This window comes from Athene noctua, chromosome 4 (genome assembly GCF_965140245.1).
Source record: "Athene noctua chromosome 4, bAthNoc1.hap1.1, whole genome shotgun sequence".
In the NCBI taxonomy this organism is placed as follows: Eukaryota; Metazoa; Chordata; class Aves; order Strigiformes; family Strigidae; genus Athene; species Athene noctua.
This window is the reverse complement of record NC_134040.1, coordinates 15,780,754-15,803,901: the sequence shown is the minus strand read 5'-3', so window position 1 is coordinate 15,803,901 and position 23,148 is coordinate 15,780,754. Positions and strand designations below refer to the sequence as shown.

General features: G+C 39.0%; 1 pseudogene; it reads left to right on the top strand.

The window, feature by feature from the left end:
- The first annotated feature begins 16,128 nt into the window (after positions 1–16,128).
- On the top strand, positions 16,129–17,274 carry LOC141959846 (ankyrin repeat domain-containing protein 40 pseudogene; annotated as a pseudogene).
- The last annotated feature ends 5,874 nt before the right edge of the window (positions 17,275–23,148 follow it).

Below are 23,148 nucleotides of genomic sequence, written 5' to 3'. Positions count from 1 at the left end.
TAAAGGATTACCATTCCATATTCATTCTTCTCATCTTACTTGGAAGCTGTGCTGTGTACTCTATTTATGCAATCCAATTAAAATGCCTTAATTCTTTAAAGTAACAGTACTCATAATATTAATGACTAGTCCGTTGCTGAAAAATCATAAGTTGCAAAATTTCTGTCAGCTATAAATTGCTATTATAGATGAGGAATTTTAATGCAAAAGAATGTAAATCAGAAAGAAATAATTGCATTGTGTTGTTGAATATAATGGATGAAAACTTGGACCCACTGATGTTTAACAGAGAAGTTCTCATTGACTCGAGCAGAGTCAGGGTATTATCCAATACATCTGATTCTGTCTTTCACATGAATTCCTAAAGAGTCAATTTTGTCCTTACTTCATATTAGTATTTTGGTAGTGTCAAGAAGCCTCAGTGAAGACTGCATTCTGATAAGTATTAGGCTTTCATGTGGCTTATTAGTCTTACACATGTCACTCCACAGACCACAGTAGGATCACAGCAGCCCTGTATAGTTATATATTAACACAGAATCAGCACCTTTCTTCCATTTTGATTCTGCAATTGAGTTTAAGGCTCAAGCTGTAAAGTAAAATCCTTTTTCAAATTACGTGCTGGGTTTCTTCCTTTCAGGGTAACTACATTAGGTTCAAAAGCTCCTTTCAGGAGATGTTCTAGCTTTTTCTGAGACTTGCAGTTTTCACACTGGATTTTGCTTCTAGATGAACAGACATACACACTTCCATACAAGCCAGAGATGTACCAGGGAACACAGGAAAGCAAATTCTCTTGCCTTAAAGCTCCTAATAATCATTAGCCCTTGGTACTTTAAAATTTGTGGTTTTAATTTAAACACTGTCTAAGTAGCTTTAAAGATTACTTTGAGCAGATTTCTACATAGAAAATCCTTTCTCTCTCTAAAGAATCTAAAAAAAACCCCACCCAGGTGGCCTCTTTCATTGCCTGAAGATGTCAGATAAAAGCTTTCCAAATCGAAGAATGGCTTCTGCTTCTGTACACATGGAGCACAGAGCTTTCAGGTGAGTGACAGAATAAACAACCTGAGCCCATGACCAATGTTACAACGGCTTCTGTGGTGTGTGTCTACGAGCCTGGTACCAAACGTGCAATCGAACTTGAAATACTGCGCTCAGGATTTCTTGGTCTGGAGATATGAAACCTCACACTAAAATCTAAACTTGCTTTTACTAGATGATTTTATTGCAGCCAGGGAGAATTCAGAGATTCCACAGCGTGAAAAAAAAAAAAAAAAAAAAAAAAAAAGCCCCCCAAACCTGTATTCTAATTAGGATCACTTTTCTCAGTAAAATAGCTCCTTTGTTAAGTTTTCAAGTGAAACTCGGGTCTCAAAATATGTGCCAAATTAGGTGTCCTGGACTTTCAGGTTCTTGATTTTGTTCACTGAATGGTCCCATTATAACAGCAGCAGTCTTACTTGTTGTTCCTTAAATTAGGGCATGTCAACACCTGACATTTCAGTATGGTGAAATGCAAATTTAAAGTAAAATTGATATTCTTGAATAATCCCATGCTCAGGCATGCCTTTGCCCTAAGAATGAAGTCCATGTCTCCTCAGGCATTCACTTCCTTCTTAACAAATGTGATTCATGTTCATTGGTCTGGAATCTGGATTATTAGTTGTCAAATGCTAACTGAGATCCTACTCCTTATAAATCTCTGTGTTAAATCTGAGCAGGTAACAACATTAAATCATTATTAACTTTCCCAACTGGAACTTAAGTGTGTAGTATTCTATATGTGGGTAGTAATGCTTTCTTTTCCATTCAGCAATGTGTTCTTTGCAGACAGAAATTCTATCCATCCGTACATGCTCATTGTAAGATGATGCATACCACCAATATACAAAACAACATTTCTATTCTGAATTCTTCTTAGTCATATGCACATTTTTTAAAGCAGAACAAATATGGCTTTAGAGCACAGAACTTTTAGCCACAATACATTAAGCTGATATTCATGTCTTTTGTGTCTAAATTACAGAGCAGGCCCATCACACCTGTGTCACTAATATTAATGCCACAGGACAGACCGTCAGCATGCCATAAGATTTTACCTCTTGTGAGCTGGTCATACCAATTCTGTCAGTGTGTGATACAAAAGTGAAACATGACACTTGATCGGGTGATCTGATCTGGGTATATCACTGATGCGCTTCATAAATCAGCGGGAGACCATGATCACTTCATAGGTGTGAAAGATTACTAGAAATGTTAACATATTACAAAACACTTTGAGGTTACACAGATTTATGCTACAAGTTCATCTCTATGGATAGCTATATCCTGAAGGGAGTTGCTTAGCACATTTCTTTTATTTTTCTTAAATTTCAAGTCAGTCCAAGCAGGTTTGTAGAAGCAGAAGAGTCCTCCAAGCACCAGAAATTCTTACTCTAACACAGTACTGGTACAAAATTGCTAGCACGGCAGAGTTCCAGCAAATACATTCTTTAACCTTAGACCTCATATGTAGTCTGCTAAATGTTAAATCATCTTCAGGCAGTTTGAAAGTAAGTTGTGATGCTAGTCTTTAGGTTGCAGCTATCCTTGCCTGGCTTTCGTGTGTAAACCAGAACAAACATGATAGGACTCAAGACCCTTCTGACAGGGAAATTTGATAGACTCTCATGGTTCTTTACTCATTTTCCATCATGGGTGCTTGTCAAAATTGACAGAAACTACTTAGACAGCCAAGTCTTTTCCATACGTCTCTAAATTACCTTGCCATGCCAAAGGTTTTTATCAAATTAATTAAAACTGCATAAAGGTCAAGATTGCTCTGACAGCACTGATTTGTGAAGCAGTGAAAACTATTTCAAGTTTTTCACAGCTTGCTTTGAACCCACAGTTGTGATCCATCTGATACAAAATGTCACAACAGTCACTTGAGGAAAATCTGCATAAGGATTTTACCCAACATGATCAGCGTAACTATGCCCTTTGAGTTGGTATATAGTGAAATTTGTAACTACTTAATAAAAATGAAGAGTTAGAAATGTGACCAGAGTGAAACATAAATCATAAGGAATCTTCTTTCATTAAACAGCAGAATCAAGAAGGTTTGGTTTTTTGTTTTTTTTTTAATAGCAACCTTTTCTCATTTACAGAGATTTATATTTTAAATGCAGTATCTTTTTGACATAACCAAGGACTGTTGTCCAGTAGCCACACCCTGGGCTGCATTTGAGAGATTTGATTGCTTTTACTTATCGTCTCTTTTCCTAGTTGAACCAATTTTAAAAAATAATGTGGATTGGTCACCATTTTCACCTTCTTTAAGAGAGGCCAAAAGGTTTGAGTAGGTCTGAAGGAAAGCAAAGCTGCTTAGCAAATTGCCTCCGGGTGATTTGTCATGCTTATATAACCTAGGGAGTGGCTTTAAACAATTTGAACATATGTAACATGACACATAAATTCTAAGCTTTAGAAATGATCCTACTTTAAGGGAAGGTAATATGAAGACCATGATGATAGTTTCTAATTCAAAGGTGTGCAAGAATTTGTTCAGATAAAGGACAGTTATACAAATCTGTCTCTAAATGAAGTAATCAGTTTAAATGCATGCTTGCCTTTATGCATATGGATAATTCTATTGAGCTGAAGGGGATCTGAGAAACCTGTGAAAGATGAAAGAACTATTAACTTGTCCAAAGAGAAGCAGGGGGACTGGTGCTACAGTATGTCAAGCCATGTGTCTGCTGAAAGGGAGACTGAATTCCAGTCTATGCTCCAAAATTTCACTGCAGGCTGACCTCCCTCTCCAACACAAGTGAGTGTGTTCTGGGCTACAGAGCTGGTCTTTCTCTGTGTTCCTCTTCAGCAATTATTTATTCCTTCCAAGCAAAATATAACAGTGTTAACAGAAGGGGTTGAAATAAACTCATTCACAGAATAGGCCAAGTGACATTTGGGATTCTTTGTAAGTTTAATTCCTTTTGGAGAGAAGAGGACAATCTCTGTTACCCTTCCCATGTGGGTATATTCACTGTGCTACTGGCTAAAGGGGGAGGAGAATAATGCATCTCTGCAGCCATTGCCATTCTTGTGAGATTCAGGTAACTGCAGATTTTAAGGGCAAGTTCCTGACTGCTGATGGCTTGTTGTGTCTCCTCAGACCAGACTTTGAAGATAAACCCCCTCAGCAGGATCAGAATGAATCCTAGTTCCTCTCCTCAACCTTTACTACCAGGTAATTCAGGTGGTTTGTTACTCAGTGATACTTGGTGCGATTTTAATTTTTCCCTTTCCTCAGAGTCTGACTGAATACTAATTCAGAGTCTGACTGAATGCTGTTGGAAAGCAAGGTGACTGAAATGTAATAGCGGAATTAACCACTGGACAATTATTAAAGTCATGTGCATTAGATGTCCCTGGTGCTGAGCTTCATATCCACAGCAAAGGGACCATTAGCCCTGACTACATTGCTCAGCCAACTCCTGTAAAAACAAGACCAAACAAGATCAATTTTGTCAGCATCAGATGGATCTTGAGTCCATGAGGTGAGTCTTCTTGAATCATGGTGCAATATACATCTGTAAGAGAGTATAAATATCTTTAAAATATTAAATATCTTTATAAATACCATAAATATCACAGCCATAAAAGCATACCTGGTTGAAGCTAGTCATGGCATGTTGGGCACAGAAAGTGTGCAGAATTCAACAGACCCTTGTCCCACTTGTCCTGAGAGTTAATTTGGCTTGTTATCTTTCTTGGCCTGTTCACATTTTTTGCACCTAATAAGGCGTGAAATCATTACGCATGGTATACGTCCTAACATTTAATCCCATGGTGTCATATTTTAATTGGACAGAAAGAGTATCTAAACGGTTATAATTCCCCAAGGATGTGGTTATCCAGTAATAATCACAGCCCTTGAAGATCCCGTATTACTTTTATTAAAATTAAATCCTTCATGACTGAAACACTACATATTTTCTAAATTGCATCAAAATGAATTTGGTGGTTTAAAAGAACAGATTGCAAATTTAGCTTATACAAGACTGCCCATAAGTAATAGCTTATAGAGCACCTGTCACATGCCAGGTCCCCTAGCTATAAAATGCTAAGACTTCAAATCCTCAAGAAATGTGGCTGAGGGCATCATATCTTTATAGACCCCATGAGGGGTATGTAAGGCTCAGACCAATAAGTATGGTTTGAGACTTCAGCCTTTATTATATATTTTATATAGCATGCGATTAGCTGGAAATGAAGCACCATTTGCTGTCACCTAATGGGCCCTTAGCCGATTAAGTCATTCCATGCAAATCACAAAGAAAGGAAAACTCAGAGGAGAAGCTATCAGTCAAGTGTCAGCTTAGTCCCTTGGGCTACATCCATGCCAGCCAATGAAAGAGGGCAGGACTCATTTTCTGAATCAGAGGTAGGAGACAAAACCCAGCTAAATGCACAGAGCTAAATCTGCTCCCTGCTTCTTACATGCCCAAATGGGGGAGACCTAGTCCCTCCTGACTTGTGCTGGCTCCTGACTGCAGTGCAGGCACTGCCTAGGAGCACCCTGGGTGCACACCGAGAGGTGCCCTTGATCCATCCATGAGCAAGAGGATGTCAGTGCCTGGGCCATTCCTGCTTACTTGGATGGACATCACATGGACCATATGCTAGAGTACAGGGAGTTTTCTTGTAACTAGAAGTCATCTTTGGTTTGAAACCTGTTGCAGAAGAAGCAGGAAAAGCAGAACACTTAAGAGTGAAGTCTAGCTGATGTAATTGAAATTATGGAAAAATTGAAATAATGAACTTTGCTAGAATGTGTGAGGACATCAACACTAACTCATAATGGTGTCCTTGAGGTAAAAAAAGAAACACCAAGAGACCTTTTAAGACCCCAGTGTTCTTGTTTTCCTGTTTTAGTGAAGGTACTATAAAAGCAAATGGAGCCCCAAAAGAGCCTGCCCAGCAGCAAGCACCCCCTCCTGACAGGCACATTGCCCATCAGTGTTAATTGTAGTGTAGCAACTCCTGACAGCCTTTTAATAGGCAAGGCAGGAGGGAAGGTGGTATTTTGTTACAGGTCTTTGTAAAGTACTGAAAGGCAAATTTAAAATGCTTATTACACTTGAGTAGCTCCACTCTACTTAAATGTTGGCTCCAGGTTTACTTCATTATGCTCTTACCAGTAATTAAGCTACCAAGGGACAATCAGCAAATAATAAAATGCTGTGGTGGAGGAAATTAGTTTAGACTACAAAGAATTGAATGAAATTATTGTACAAAACAGAAAAAAGCAACAGCATATATCTCTAGATAAATACATTCCAAGGGCTATAATATTTCCTCTACATGAAATATATAAATTGAGGGTTTGGAGAAGTCTCTACTCATTACTTTTCAATGCAGTTTATTAGGTAAATATGGCTTTTCATTGCCACTAATGTCTGATCAATGGACTGGTCATTTTCCTGGACTTTAGCTGTCTGCAAATCAAAAGCTAAAGGCAATGCTTGAATGAAGCATAAGTCCTCTATCTACCTCTATCTTCCATCTCATTGATTGAAGAATAGAAAGATTCATGGAATGCATGGAATGCATGGAATAAGCTGATTTCTCCTACCTTGAGCTGAAAACAAAGTGTTGGAGTCAGGTCATCCTGGAAATGAGGATGGAGCTTGGCTAGACATGTTTGTGCTCTCTATCTTCCATCTCCTGCTCCCACTGTAGATCGTGTAGGAAGACTAACTTTCTTTACTCGCCTTAGGGAAACTTTCCTGACCCTGAGCCCTAGGCAGAGCAGGGCAGGTCATGTTAACAACTGTGTTGAGAATAAGTGAAATTGTTTGAACTTTTGTGTTGATTTTACAGCATACACTCCAAAAAAGGAGTAAGTTGTGACTACTTGAGAGAAAAAAAAGCAGAAGTGGGGGAGGAGATTTTATTTCATGCAGCAGCAATAACTCCTAGTTAAATGATCTCAGTTCATTTGTCTGAACTAGATTAGAAGACACGTGACATACAAGGGATATAACACCTAGCACTTGACTGCTCTTTCTCATCCACCCTGCAAACACTGATGTAAAATCTGTGGGGGTTAATTGATTCGTACAGATGTGAGAGAAAAATCAGCCATCAGAAGGCAGGTAAATTTACAGAAGTGAAAGCCTTACACCATGAGGGAGCTACATTAAAGGAACAACAACCCATGCCCTTTTAAAACTTGGGTGACAAACCATGAAAGAAACTGAGTACCTTCATGATGCCCTTTGAAGAAAATCATGCCCTGGACCTTAAATGATGTCACATATTTTCATCAATTCATCAGTTACAGAAAGTGGCTGTGCACAACTGGTGTTTGTAAACATGATGGACACCTTTGATACCACAGGAGAAAAAGACAGTCTCTGTGTGACTCCTAAGCATTTAATAAGTGAATACATTTTTTCCACAGAACACAGTTCCCCCTCAAAAAACTGAATTTGTTCAATTTCACACTGCAATGGGCAAATTGAAGACAGCTGGCTTTACTCATCTGTGATTTTTTGGGTTTGGTTTTGATTGATTAGGTGCTCTGTTTCAGGTTTTAGTGGAAGGAGAAACAAATAATGCAGCCAAACAGCTAACAATATGATTAAGATTTTATTATTGTGCCAGTATGGTATAACATTAATTTTTTAGGACATAACTGAAGTAATACTTAGTGAAAACAAATGTATCCATGGCAGGGCATGAAGATCCATCTGGGTTTAGTACCTCTCTGATTTAATACATTAGGGCTTTAAAATAAAAAAAGAGCTAAAAAAGAAGTCAGGTCATTTACTGTATTTATATTCTCTGCTGTCCTGATGGTATGGCCATCAATCCAATTCTAATGTAAGGTAAAGGTATTTGGTGTATTTCTAAAATCCACATCTCCTGAAATCATGTGATTATAACTCCTTCTTTTTATCTTTAGTAAGTTCTCTGTCTTCAGTGGTACAGTGAAAACTTTGTGAATTCTAAAAAGTCAAAACCCAAAAGGTAAATGCAAAATCTTAAGATGTGTGTGGTCTTTGAAATATATTTTTAGTCCTTCCTTATGATACTCATAGGGTTTGTGTCTATATTTTTGAGTACACAGGGTATGTAAGGCTGAATACTTAGTTCCACTCACAGCTATAGCAAAAGGACAATACATCTATGACCGGGGTATATTCCCTTTGAAACAGGCTTGTGTCCTGTCAACACCATCAATGCACTTAATTGCAAACAAACTTTTCACAGCCTATCTCAGGAATATAAACAGGTTCTTATACATTGTAGAGAGACTGAGTTGAACAATGCTTATTTCATTATCAGGATTTAAGAATAATGGCAACCTGTTTCAAAGTATTCTGTTAGACACTTTACATAGTTTTCTTCATTTGTTTTATCAGAGCTATATATTTATAAATAAATCTGGTGGTTTGGTGTTTTTATTTTTAATGAATGGTATGCTGTAATTAATGGATTTTGGTGACTTAAAGGAAAAGAAATGTAGGCTGACTTGTTTTTAAAGTAAGGTGAAAGCAAGACATTTTCCAGTACTGGGTAAAAAAAAAAAAAAAGTGACGTGCATATGATGATCTGTATGATCTACATTTTGGAAGTTAAAAAGTGACAGTTAACGTGGTGCATGAATTGTTAAATAAATATTAGTAATGGTGTGGTTATTTTTCTGCCAACTATCATAATTGGAAATTTACTAAAAAACAATTACACTTTCAAAAATTATCTCTCATAAAGCTGCTAAAAGGTTGTAAGCAGAATCCTTGCATTATACAAGTTGAGATGATGTTTCAGGTAATGATGCAATAGTAAATATTTTCTCTAAGAAAGCATAGTTAACAAGTATGTTCCAAAGTGGATCGGTTTAAATTGTCCCAAGAAATGAAGTGTATTATGAAAACTCATTAGGTAGGAGCTGTTCTCCAATTGACAACATAAACAAGACTTCTTTTCCTGGCACTAAAAATGAAGGAAAATAAATGTTGAAATATGCTACCTTGCTAATCTTGATGCAACATTTCCTGGGATAAAATATTCATATTGCTTTCTCCAACTAATACATCATAAGTTATAATTCTATCAAAGTCTGTTAGGTGGCTTACTGAAAGACTGCTATTCATAGCATGCAAAGTCACTTCTTCTGCAGGAAGAACATAATTTCTTCACAAAGGGGTTTTTATTTTTCATTCCAGTGTGCTGTATTTGAAATTCCTTTATATTGATTTAATTTTAATTTTTAATGTAAACAGAGTATGGAAGGCACGATGATAATCAAGATCTATTATAGCACTATATTTAGTTTAGAAATAATAAAAAAGATAAATAATGAATAGGCAGTAAAGGCTTATCTTCCTCCCCAGCCTGCTCCATGTAGTACTTTGTTCCAAAGTTATTGGCGTTTTCAATAGAATGTATCAGTAAATTTAGTCAATTAAAACTTTATTGTGATTCAATAATAAGATTTATTCTATCTGTGGAGCTCATGGGAACTTGGAATTGTCATTAATCTTACAAACTCATGTTTCTTTTCTTCACTAGCCTTCACATTCATAAATATAAACCACCTGGTTGTGGCTACCATTTCTTAGCCCTTTCACTGCTGCTAGGCTGTGATTGTGACTTGACAGCATTTTTAATGGATTGCCCATTCAGAATGAGTGTGGCATTCCTGCAACCTGCAGCTATTCAAGACTACCAGGTATTTAATACATGGAAGTAAACACACACTCGAGCCCTAGAGCTTGATTTTCAGCCACTAGCATCAGTGCAAATGCTCAGTAGCACCATAGAAATTATTTCAGTGTTACTCAGAAGGAGTAAATCTAGTCCAAGCTGCTGGATGTCACTCAGAGATCAGAAAACATAACAGATGGAGTAATATCAGTGGCATGATTGAACATAATAAAGCTCTGTGCCTTCTATCTTTTCTCCACATAGTCTTATATCCCCACTGAACAATGAAGGTGGCATCAACTAACGTCCCTCCTGGAGATCCATATAATGCTGGGGGCTCTAAGTTGGGGAAAGCCTAAGAAAAGCTGGCAGCTATCCCATACACTAAACATGAGGTGGTGTTCCCCAGGAGTCAGCTGCTTGGTGTTGTTTCTGCAGAAGAGCCCAGACACAATTGTCACAGTGGGACATGTGCATTCACATTCTTACCTATTTCACTGTGCAAGTTTGCATCCTTACTCTCCTACCAGTGCTTTATTACTAGCACTTTATACCTTGCATATACTTAGGAATTGGGACAGATACTCTTGGTATGTCCCACAAGATTCACTCAGTAAGTAGTTTCAAGACTCATTTGTCCCACACATAAGAAAAGATCACATTTGTGCCCATGGTTTTTATCCTCAGAATGCTCACCTGGAATGTGTAATATGCAGTTTCAAATCTCTTTCTAATTTCTCCCTTCACTGCTGTGATTATTAAGTACAAATATATTCCTGGATTGGAAACATTTCTTTAGGTTGAGCTCTTACACCTGCATAAAGCAATACAGACTTAAGTCCCAGGGCTGCTGGAATTAATTGCGGTAGGGCCCAGGCTCCTGCTCCCGAAGTCATCACATCTTGTGGTTCATGAGTTGGTGCTGAGCTCCTGTTGGACCTGCAAACAGGGAACAGCCTTGCTGCAGTTTGTTTCTGGAAATTCTCTGACATGCACCGAAAAACAGGGACTGAAGTGGAGGCCTTTGGGAAATTTTGCACCTGGAAGAGAGGGGAAGGGTTCAGGACCCAGTTCTGAGCCCTTTGGGGACTCTCGCACCCCCATGGGACAAAGAGAGGTTAATGCCACAGAGAAAGAAGCCCCCTATGTGTATTTAGGTTATTTATATCAGTGTTCATAAACAGCCAAAAGTGCCTTCATGCTTGCAGCTGGCAAATTAAAGTGTATCTGTGAAAATCTTAGGAGCAAGATATCTCTAAATTTATTTTTGATATAGATACTAGAGGAAAGCATTTCCCTACAGTTGAAAAAACTCCATCCTAAAAAAATTGGCCCAGTTATAAATAACATCTCTCTTCTGTTAAAGTTACTGGACTACTATAGATAATATTTCTTTGCTGAAATAAGTCTCATCTGCATGAGAAAAAAAGGAATTATGTCTCTGACTTAAAAGCACAAATAATGTTTCCAACAAATAGGTCCTGTAATAATTCACACTTTTTATGATCTGTATTTGTCTTACATTCAGAAAGGTTCAGATAAGAACTAGAAGACACAGAGAGAGTGAAGAAACAATAATTAGAAATGAAATGTCAAAAAAAATTTTTTTTTAGACAAATCAAGATCCTTCTAGATATTGCCTCTTTATTTCTTATTTTAATATTTCTATAATTTTTTTGTTGACAACTGTCTCACTCGTGGTAATGTTCAGGGGCTTTCTCCACTAAGTCTCTCTTACACATATATATGTTTTTCTGCCTATTGGCAATTTTTTGATGTTGCTGGTAGAGGAAAGTCACTCAAAGTGAAGGAACTTTGGCTGAGTTTTGTGGGGGACTCCAGCAGAGAGGATAATTAAGTGGGAGCTTCACTGAACTGCTTCTTTCTTGCCTCAGAGATCTCTTCCTCAGGGATGTCATTGAACCACTATTTGTGTACAGACAAGGGAAGTAAAAGTTGCAGGGACACAAGGTTTTTATTCCCATTTGAATATAGGAAGCCTCTGCACTCCAAAGTGGTTTTCTCTCTGGTGAAAACATCACACAACATTTGATTCCTTAAATTCTACCTCACCTCCACAAAGAAGAGATCTCTGCAATGTTTGCAGAGGTTTTGCAATCTAAGCAGAGGGAATTGATTGTATTTTAAATCTTCCTATAAAGACTATTACTAAGCAAAGAAGATCTTGTAAACTACGGTGCATAGTATGCTGTCTCTTTGCTGTGTCGCTTGAGAATGGTTTCATTATGTGTTATTAAAGCTGGATGGAAATTTTCAGCTGCTTTGGAGCCTGCCATCAGTGTCTGGGTTTTCATCTGAAATTGGAACACCACCAAATTTAAACAAATATTTGAATTCTACGTGTAATGGAGGACTTGTTAACATAGCTCCATGTGTTGCAAGTCATATCTATATCTAGCACATACTGCAGTTCTTTTTTAGCAAAAATGAAAGAGGTCTCTGATTTTACAGGCAGATTGGTCCTGCTGACAACATCAGTTGGGGATTTACCTCCTCATTTTCAGTTCATAATGCCGCAGAAGGCTATTTGTCACAGATCTAATTATTCTTCATAGGAGTGATGAAGACAAAAAAATGTAAGTACCTTCCCTCTACCCAGGTCTCCTTAGGTACTTGATTTCTCTTCTTACTTTTTCCTTTTGAGTTCTGGCAAAGCATCTATTAACAATAGAACAAGAGGGAACAACTTTAAACTGCAACAGGGGAGATTTAGACTTGACATTAGGAAAAAATTTTTCACAGAAAGAGTGGACAGACAGTGGAATAGGCTGCTCAGGGAGGTGGTGGAGTCACCATCCCTGGATGTCTTTAAGGGTTGTTCGGATGTGATGTTGGGGGATATGGTGTAGGGGAGAACTTTGTAGAGTTGGGCTGATGGTTGGACTCAATGATCCCAAGGGTCTTTTCCAACATGAATCATTCTGTGATTCTGTAATTTATTTGTTCTGTTTGTTTCAATAGAGCTAAAAAAAACCTGTATTTTTTTGCCCATATATCCTTGCTTATAATGAGCATTTATGGGTAGTGGGATACGGATCCTTGATAAATAAATTCCTTGCAGCACTTATGGCGGACTGTGTTTGCTGCCAGTCCCCACACTGCTGCAAGGAAACATGAGGCTGGCAGCAGTGGCTGGGCTTGTCCCTGCCAAGGGGAGCTGCTCCAGTTGGCAAAGTGGGCACTGCTGTGATGAAGCTGGAGCCTGCGGGCAGGTTGCAGGAAAGGGAGATTGAATGGGGACAGGGATCCTCTCCAGGACATCCAGGCTGCATCGTGGGGGAAAGGAGAAGGCAGAAGGCTGGTGCTGGGTCCCATGCAACCTACCCTACCTTGTTCACTCTTCATCCAACTCAACCTGATGTGCCTCAGGCTGCTTTCCTGTTATGAATCTCTGACTGTCAGCGAAAAGCTTTGACCAGCTTCTGAATTCAGAGGAACAAAGTCAGATGTCTAATTAAGTTGCCATAATATGAGGTTGTGCCAAACTGGTTCTGTATTTAACCAGGAATACCTTTCACTTTACAACACACTTACTCATAGACATTTTTATTATCTCCTATGATTTATGCCAGTCTGGTGCCTCACTGTGGGAAGAGCACTGTAGTTAATAGGTGAATAGAGTGTGACTGTCTCCAGTCTGAACTCAGTGTGACCATCTCCAGTATTGAATTTACTCACCTGCCTTTCTAAAACACCAAAGAGGCAGTGGAATATATTTTGTATTTCTCACTATACTGCTTGTGTCAAAAACCCCACCAAACCACTTTAACAAGACTGATATCTAAAAAAACCCCAAACCATATCATTACACCTCTTTCCATTAGCTTACATGCTTTGCTACTGGTAATGATATTCCATGTTCTCCATCTCAATGTTGACCATATTTCAAAGATGAAAGAAATCTTCTGAGCAAATCAAAGGATTTTCTCTTGGAAACATCTGTTGGTGACTATATGGGGAAGGACAGATCTTGCTGTGCAGAAATATTTTTTCACTGTACTGAAGAGGAGCAATGAGCTGACCCCAGAATCCTGCCACTGTGATACAAAGACAAATCCACTACCACTAAAAATTTTCTTAGCTCCAGTCACTGGTGGACTACACCATACTATGTGTGGAACTTACTGCTTGGAATTTGGTTTTCCTGGGGAATCTTGACAGGGACGGGAAAGGGCATTATACATCACCCCAGTATTTTTTAATTTTTTCCCTATCTTTCTGCTGAATAGTCACCAGATAGAAGGAACCTGTTTTCATGGAGACTTAGAAGAGTATTAGCATTGAAAGAGTAGCCAAAAAACTATTCTTCAATCAAACACAACAACTGCTATGGGAAGGTCTTTGATAAGATCTAGACAGGGGAAAGTGCTATCATAATTTCTAAAAGATGGCATAGCTTGACACAATGAAAGAAAAATAATAGAGAGAAGAGAAGAGAAGAGAAGAGAAGAGAAGAGAAGAGAAGAGAAGAGAAGAGAAGAGAAGAGAAGAGAAGAGAAGAGAAGAGAAGAGAAGAGAAGAGAGAAAAGAAAAGAAAAGAGAAGAAAGAAAAGAAAAGAAAAGAAAAGAAAAGAAAAGAAAAGAAAAGAAAAGAAAAGAAAAGAAAAGAAAAGAAAAGAAAAGAAAAGAAAAGAAAAGAAAAGAAAAGAAAAGAAAAGAAAAGAAAAGAAAAGAAAAGAAAAGAAAAGAAAAGAAAAGAAAAGAAAAGAAAAGAAAGAAAAGAAAAGAAAAGAAAAGAAAAGAAAAGAAAAGAAAAGAAAAGAAAAGAAAAGAAAAGAAAAGAAAAGAAAAGAAAAGAAAAGAAAAGAAAAGAAAAGAAAAGAAAAGAAAAGAAAAGAAAAGAAAAGAAAAGTGAAAAATAGAAGAAGCCTTTGGGGAATTAAGTATATAAAATGTCTGAGCATAGATTCCCTCAGTAAATAGCTATTATTTGTAAGTATGGAACCTTAAATTAGCTGGTGCCTGAACCATACCCGGAACTTAGGTACCGAAAATTAGAGTACCACTCTCTCCTACTTCCCATAGCCCTTCCAGAATTAGCATGTAACATTTTTGTATTAAGATTTCAAGGGGAAAAAAATCTACTTGGGGAAAAAAAAAAAAAAAAAAAGCAAAGTAAAGCTAAAAAAAAAACCATAATAAAAGAACAAAAGACAGGGGAGAATGATTATCAATTTTCTTTAGAAAAGAACCTATTCTCTTTTTCTCTCATGGATACTATAAAAATTTACCACCACCAAGCATCCTCTCTAGGGTACTGAAATCTTACATCCTCCTGTGTCCTTCTGAAGACCCATGCATGGCTTGTTAGTCAGCTAAGAGTGCTTTTTCAATGCCTCTGTATAGCCTCCAGCCCTGCCTGAAGCCACAGCAGACAATTCCTTTGACATTGCTTCTTGCTAACTTCCCTTACTCTGTCTCTGTTTTAAATGAAGCTCCCAATCCTGATCGATCCCATTCTGAATAATACTGGATATGGGAGACTGCTGCTTGATGCTCAGTTAGCCAGCTAATGACCTCAAAAATGGGTGTATATAGATAAAAATTGGTTGCACAGAAAAGACCTATTTTATCTTTCTACTGCAATTATATTTAGGAAACTGACAAGATCTAAGATTTCTTCTTCCATTGCAGTGGAAAAGCTTTTCACAATCAGGATCCCACACTTTCACCCAGGACAATATTGCTGTTTAAAAACATTCTTATGATTTTGTATTATACACTGGATATGTTTCAGGCAACTTTTCAGATCTATCTGGAATGTCCACCAATGCTGGACATGTAATATCTTTATTACATATTCTTCTGCCATGTTAGGAAAGATTGTCTGTTCCCAAGGTAGATTTCAGAATAGAAATAGTCTCTTGGGAGATTCCCTCTGCTTCCCTGTCAGATGGTGTGACTCCAGGGGTCTTCTGCTCCCCAAAGAAGCCATCAGACAAGGAGATCCTCTGTGACTGAAGATGCTGACTTATAAATACCTGGAAATATTTACTTTTAAGAAAATTCTGCAGTACTATTTGAACTCAGGGGTTTGCATGCTGGTCTCCCAGTTAAGTCCAAAGATCACAGAATCATCTAGGTTGGAAAAGACCTTGTAGATTATCCAGTCCAACCATTAACCCAACACTGACAGTTCCCAACTACACCAGATCCCTCAGTGCTAAGTCGACTCTACTCTTAAACCCCTCCAGGGATGGGGACTCCACCACCTCCCTGGGCAGCCCATTCCAACGCCCAACAACCCGTTCTGTAAAGAAATGCTTCCTAATATCTAGTCTAAGATATTGTCCCCAGGCACAAGATGGTGGTGACCATGAGGGCACCTGGTGGAGGAGCCAGGAGTGGGCAGGGGGGGGGGGGGCCCTGATGAGCATCAGCCAGCCCCGCGCCCTGGCATCGGCGATGAGCAGTGTTGCGGAGGCGCGGGAGCTGAAGGAGCAGCTGTGGGAGGTGGCGGTGCTGGGGGACATGGAGGAGGTGCGGTGGCTGCTGGGCACGGGGGTGGATGTCAAGTCCCGCAACGAGATGACTGGACCTGTCTGCACTGGGCCTGTACGCGGAACCACGCTCCAGTGGTGTCCTGCCTGCTGGATGCTGGTGCAGATAAGCAGATCCTCACCACTAAAGGAGAGCTGGCTGCACAGCTATCTTCAAAACCAGGCATCCAGAAGATTTTGGGAGAGGAAGAAACTGAATGCCAAGGGGTGAAAGATTTAAATTTGCCAGTTGTTGCAAACTACTTGGTCAGCCCACCACTCCCTTACGTTTACATGAAGAAAACGTTCCAGACATCTTGGCAGAATCCCAGAATGAAAGTGCTTCCACCTCTTCTGCTTCCCAGTGTGAAACTAGTCCTTGCTCATAAGCAACTCAGGTTGAAAGCATATGCACACCTACATCATGCAACAGCGACAATGACTTTCCTGTATTAGAGGCTGGGGAAGAGCCACCTGCCCTGCCAGCAGCTGCTGTGGCACCATGCTGCGCCCAGCCTGGGGTTCACAATGGCCCCGCGCCCCACACCCAGCCTGGGGTGCACAACGGCCCTGCTCCCCGTATCCAGCCCAAGGTGCACAACAGCCCTGCTCCCCAGCCAGCCTCGCACTGCTGCGGAGCTCTGGTCTTGCCTGGAGCAGCCCAACAGGCCTAACCTCTGCAGCCAAACAGGTCGCCCACCAGTCCAACACCAGCCTTTGAGCCCTTTTTCTTTACTGGAACTTTCCCATGTAACATGCAAGAACTTGTGCTTAAGGTGAGACTCCAGAACCTAAAGACAATGACTTCATTGAAATTGAACTGGACAGACAAGAACGGACCTATCAAGATCTGCTCAGAGTGAGTTGCTGTGAATCGGGCGTTAATCCAGAACAAGTAGAGAAGATCAGAAAATTACCTAATATACTAGTAAGAAAGAACAAGGATATTGCCAGATTTCAGGACTTCCAAGAGCTGGAGTTAGTTCTTGTGAAAAGCGGCATCTCTCCTTTCAGAAATGCTGCATCAGCTTTGACCGAGAGACCATGCTACAACAGCAGAGCAGTGAATTAAGCAAGTGTAAAACCTTGTTACTGTTAGGGTTACTATTTTAACTAGTAGTTTATCTTTTATATTTAATAACCCCTTTGGTTTTATTTCTTTACTTGATATTGTATTCAGATAAGGGATACCTCATTTGTCTACTAAAATCACATGCTTCCAGTGTATTTCAATGAAGTTTATTGGTGGTATTTGGCAACAGAGGGCAGGAAAGACTTAAATTATTGATATGAAATGTATGTTGAGTACTCCCTCTCTTTGACCAAATAAGATCATGGCCAAAGCTTTGTAGCATTAAAGATTGTTCCTTTATTTTTTCAAAAAAGTAAAGGAGGTGCACACACAGATAGTCCTCTCCACTCATGAACTATGTGTGCTGTTCCATCACAGTCACCTCTCTGGCATTGCTTGCTGTATGGTAATGAATGTACTAGTTATATTAAAAGGAGCTGCTGTGTTTTCATTGGTGCTGCACAGGCTTTTATAGAGGTAAAAGGTTTGTGACCTTGGTGGACAAGTGATAGACTTTGGATCAGGCTCCACATTACAGTGTGCACCATCTCTTACATACAAGCCACAGACAGTTAACACTGTTTTCAAGCGTAAGCTTGAAACAGGTCATTAATGCAGTGACTGATGGAAGTGAATTGCTTTGAAAACCAGAAGACTGAGATGATTATGGCAGGTCACAGCAAGATCAAGAAGCAAAGTTCTCAGTAGGGATCTCCTTACTGGAAAGAGAAAAGAGCCGGGGGAGAAAAAACCCTTGCTTGTTAATATTTAAGAGTTATTTCTTGTGAGAAAAGCATGGTACGTATCTGAAGGAATTTATAAAGACAGTATGGAGAAAGGTATGGAGATTTCTATCAGTTACCCACTTTTCTTCCATACTGCTTACTAAGATGCATGACTGTCTTGAAGTAATCCTGATAATCTGGGTGTGTTGCATAAGGCAATATTCATTATCTAGTAATATTTATATGATAAATAAATACAAAAGTTCAGGGAAAAATACAGATTTTGTGTCTTTCCTCCAGAGAAAATTTTTAAGATACAGTATTTTGCTTTGTTTTTTATTTTTATTTATTACCACAGGAGATAGGGTCCTTAAAACGGTTGGGTTTTTTTTCCTAAAACAGGTGGTAGTCCTTTAACTAAGTTACTGAAGTACTGTGGTTTGTAGCACATGACATTTGTTAAAGAGAAAAAGGATTTGATTCAAATGGTCCTGCTTGTGATGAAGATATTCCTTATATAATAATATTCCTGCAATCTGGAAGATGCACAAAAGCTTAGCTGATACTAGCAGTAATATCAAGTGAATTCAAATTAGATATGCTTATTGCAGATCAAAGACACTGCTTAATACTGTCATGGTTGGGAAAACAGAGGACTCTGTTTCATGCAGCTCAGAGATTTTCCATTTCACTCCTCTGAATTTCAATGACCTTCCCATCCAGGATCCTTGACTTCCAAAATTAAATGTGTAAGCAAAAACTTGAACTCCAGATAAACTGAACTCTACAGCCGTTTGTCAGCTGCCTACAATTCTCTTATGCAATGAATAAAGCATTTTAGAGAGAAGCCCTAACTTGTATATGGAACCAAGACAGAGTAATTAATTTATAATGCATCACTGAAAGAGGACTTGCCATCAAACATGATTTTGTTACAAAAAGTATTGCTAGGAACTTCAAAATGTAAATAGAATTTGTTATCTGTTTATAAAGGAGTTGAAAAAAAATTGGCTATAAGGCATTGCTAGAGTGAAGTAAAAGTCAGTAAAGCAGGATATGAAGGGTAAGCAAATCAAGTGCTATTCTTGTTTGTGACATACAGATACATGACATGGAAACACTGAATTAAAAAATAAACCATTTTTCCTTTCTTTAAAGTAACTCTAATATGTGGTCATCATATCATAACAACAAATTTCCTATTAGAAAAGACTTCTATAGCAATAACAGTGAAAGACATGAGCTTACTTAGAAATAAAACCCATGTTTTATTCCCCTCTACATCTTGTAGGCACCCTGTTTAGCTGCTGCTCACATTTTAATGATCATTTACCACATATTACCTTCAAATCAATGAGAATTGTTTTCAGCACTGCTATAGGTTTCACATATTTCAGACTAAAATAATTACATACTGAAAAATGTAGCTAAAATATGCTGAAGAATAGTTACATTTTTTACAAAAATAATGCACAGCGGATATGTTAAAGAAATTTTATGCCTGTTAAAGCTGACTAGGTTATTTTATATGAATTTCATTTGACTGACAGCATGTTTTTGCTTGATCTGAAACTGGAGATCTTCCAGTCAGCCAAGCATTAAGGGAGAAACCAGAGAAAAGAAAAACCCTGGGAAAGGCCATCCTGTCTATTAGGTCTGTTTCCATACATAGACAGAAGTTTTAAGTCCTTCACCTGCATGATCACCAATCACGTGGTAGGAATACTGCCCATGAAGCAAAATTGCAACACATAAGGGTATCCCTTGTTTTAAAACGTTTCATCTGAGGCATTTTGGTTTGAAAAACATTCATCAATGTCAAGGCCCAATTCTTTTGTATCTAAACTTTTTTCAAATGACAGAAGAAACTGGTATGCATTCTTGATGGTGTGGCCTTGGCTAGGGGCAGTCCACATAAAGCTGTCTATGAACCCTGGATTTTATTTCGGGCATTTGTGCTCACCTCAAACAAGAGCACTGCATAATATGAATGAATTAGTTCTTCACATAGCTCTGTGCCTTGTATAATTGCACATATTGAAAAGAGGAACCTTCATACCAGATAACTCACCTCTGTTTTTGTGAAAACTTTTCCTAAGTATTGCTTTTTGGCCTAACACAAAGCAAGAATCCAGATCTGAAATTCTAGATATTGCTGCCCAGAACTGTTGTTCAGTTTTCATTGTGGATATCATGACTTCTTGGAAGTGTTTGGGGAACCACAAATTAACAGTGTGGTTGGTTTCTTAGACATTTAATTCAGTTATCCAAACTGCTGGTGCCAGAGAACTCTCTAGATATGAACTGGAAACTAATTTACTGATAGGAACTGAATGTGGAAATCCAACATGGGTAGAAATGTCCTTACAGTCCCAACCTGGCATGAATCATCATAATCAACACTCCTTGAGAAGACACACTCTGTTCTCTGCTTTCCTGTGGGCATCACGAGTGGTGGCACAGTTAAACTCCTCATCCATCCAGGCAGTACTGGGACAAAAAGTAATTTATAAAATGTGCGTGTATTTGTAAAAATGCCCATAAACCTTTGCATCCCTCTGTGTCTCTGCTTAAAGACACCTGTGGCCCTTAAGCATAGAAAAATCATCAGTTTTTCTGAAAAATATAATCCATTTATTTTTGGCAAGATTTTCCCTTGCTCCTGTTGCTAAGCATTTATAAAAATAGTGATGCTGATTTCACTAGAACTACTCACTGGCTTATGAACTTCTCAGTTCAACCACATATTTTACAAGAAAGTCCTTACAGACCAGGAGGTTTTTAAGATGATTAATGTGGTGAAGAGTGTTCTCCTTTCTTCCTAATGGAGCTCTCACACAAACTCTTGTATACAGAAAATTTGACTTGATTTTTTACGGCTGTGAGTTGAAGTCAAGTACTCCTGTCTTTGAGAGGCCTCTGCTTAATTGATGAGCTTGATTTGTTCAGGACAGATTGGGAGCAGATGGCATGTCTAGTTGTGAAAGAGCTATGCAGTGTCAGAAAAGTTTTGTTTTGTTTACAATCTTACGATATTGTTTGGTGTTTTTTTTCCATAGTTCTGAGACCAGTTCCAAAAAAGGCTTCACCATGCCAACTACTGTGCAGCCAGCAGAAGATACAAGAGGCTTAGCATTTTTCAAGATGTGGCCTTGTCGGTGACTAGTTCTTTGAAGCCAGCACTTTGCATGTGTTGTCTCTAAAGTAGCATTCTTTCTTTACATTAAATAAACAGTAAGAGAAAAGTAATCATTCCTCCCTCTTTCCAATCCTCTCTCTCCCTCCCCATCCCACACCCCATTCTGGCCTGTACAAGCAAGTATAAGATCAACTGCAGAATGCTTTCCTTGTTCCGTGAAAAAGTTCCTCTTACTGTTTCCCAGACATTAGTGTTTCCTGTTCAGACTGATTGCTTTTGTTTTACTTTCCAAGGTCTATTTTTTAAAGAGATGTGTGTTTTGTACTTTTACTCTATTCTTAGGCTAGGGAACGCAGTGAATAGGAAATCAACCCCGACATTCCTTCAGTTCCTTCACAGCTCCCAAACATACAGCTCACCTCCTGCTCACCATTTACTTTCTTCACATTTTACCTGGTTGTTTGCATTACTTACTCAAAAAATATTTAAATATAAATAAGCTGTGAGTTTTTACAGCTTTCTCTGGTATAGCTCAGAGCTTAACTCTCATGTGCCTCTGCTGATTCCTCTTGTTCTGGCAGGATGCAAGTGGTAATCTTGCAACCAAATGCAAGACACTGGGCTCATTTTCCAAATACCAAAGATAGTGTGTCTTGTTCATAATGAGATTACAATCAAGGTCTGAAATTCCCCTGTCTCAGCAGCTCTGGGGGCTCACACTTTCAGAAGTGATTACATTTCCTACCGGTGAAGGACTTTTTAGCACTATTTCTGCAGACCTTGATAGATTTAGCCTTGAAATGAGGCATGTTACTGCTCTAATATTATGCTCGTTGGGTAGACTGTGTGCTCTGCAGACAGCTCACTGAATTTGAAAAACACTATTATTTCTTGCTACAGAAAACAACTAAAACTGTACCAAGAAAGTCTGTCCTATTAAATGTTTCAACTTTAGTGTGGGGCTAAAAATCATGTTGGAACGGGCACAAGATGAGTGAGTTTCAATTCTATGTGATCTTTTTTCAGGAGAGATGTGTCAATGTGTGTGCTTCAGGCTTCAAACTGTGTAATGAAAGTTAAACTTGTAGAGGTCTTGATTATCACACATCTGCAGTTCACCAGTAGTGGAAATGGCACACACACACAAAACCCCAAAACAAAACACGAATTTTCTCACAGTCTATGAAGTACACTATCACTGTAAAAATTTTTTAAGCAGGTCATATGTAGCCTAACCTGACTTCTGGCATACTGTTACAGAAGCTCTCAAATAGACAATCAACCACCAAAAAAAAAAAAATTATTATCACAATTAACTAGCTCTCTGTAAATTACGGGTTCAAATGCTTCTGAGAGGAGAACAGAACAGCTTTCTAGGGTTTAACGGCAACCCAAAATGCTTTACAAAGCCCCACTCCCTGGGGTTTAATGGCAACCCAAAATGCTCTATCACTCACCTGACAAGTGAGGGCTCTCACCCTCGAGGACCTGCTCAGGGCAGCGTCCTGACCCAAGGCCCCTCGAGGAGTTTCCTTGGGCAGCATCCTGACCCAAGGGGAGAGTCCTCGACCGCAGCTGCTGCTCCAGGGGACGAGTTCCAAATGGGTCCCCAGGGGCCTCCATTGATCCCCAGGCCCAATCTGACCTGCGGTCAATAGCGGCTCCCTTTGGCCAAAGGCCCCCGTTACCACAGAGCCCTGAGAACAAAGGCAGCCAGGAGCTGCCACACCTCAGCAGCCAACAAACCCTATTTTCATTGGGCAGGTGCACCTGCCACAATCCACCCTGTGACTACAGTCATGATTCAGCTGGTTTCCTTGAAGTGGTGGTGCAGTCACCTCTTGCCTCCAAGGTTAAAAGGGAGTGCAGTCCTGGTGAGTCTCCATACTCATTGTGGATTGTCACCCTGAGATGACTATACAACCAAATCTTACAAAAAAGAACCAACCCTCCAACCATACAATGTATTACAATCAACATTGAAGGAAGCTGATTAACCATTCTAACAAG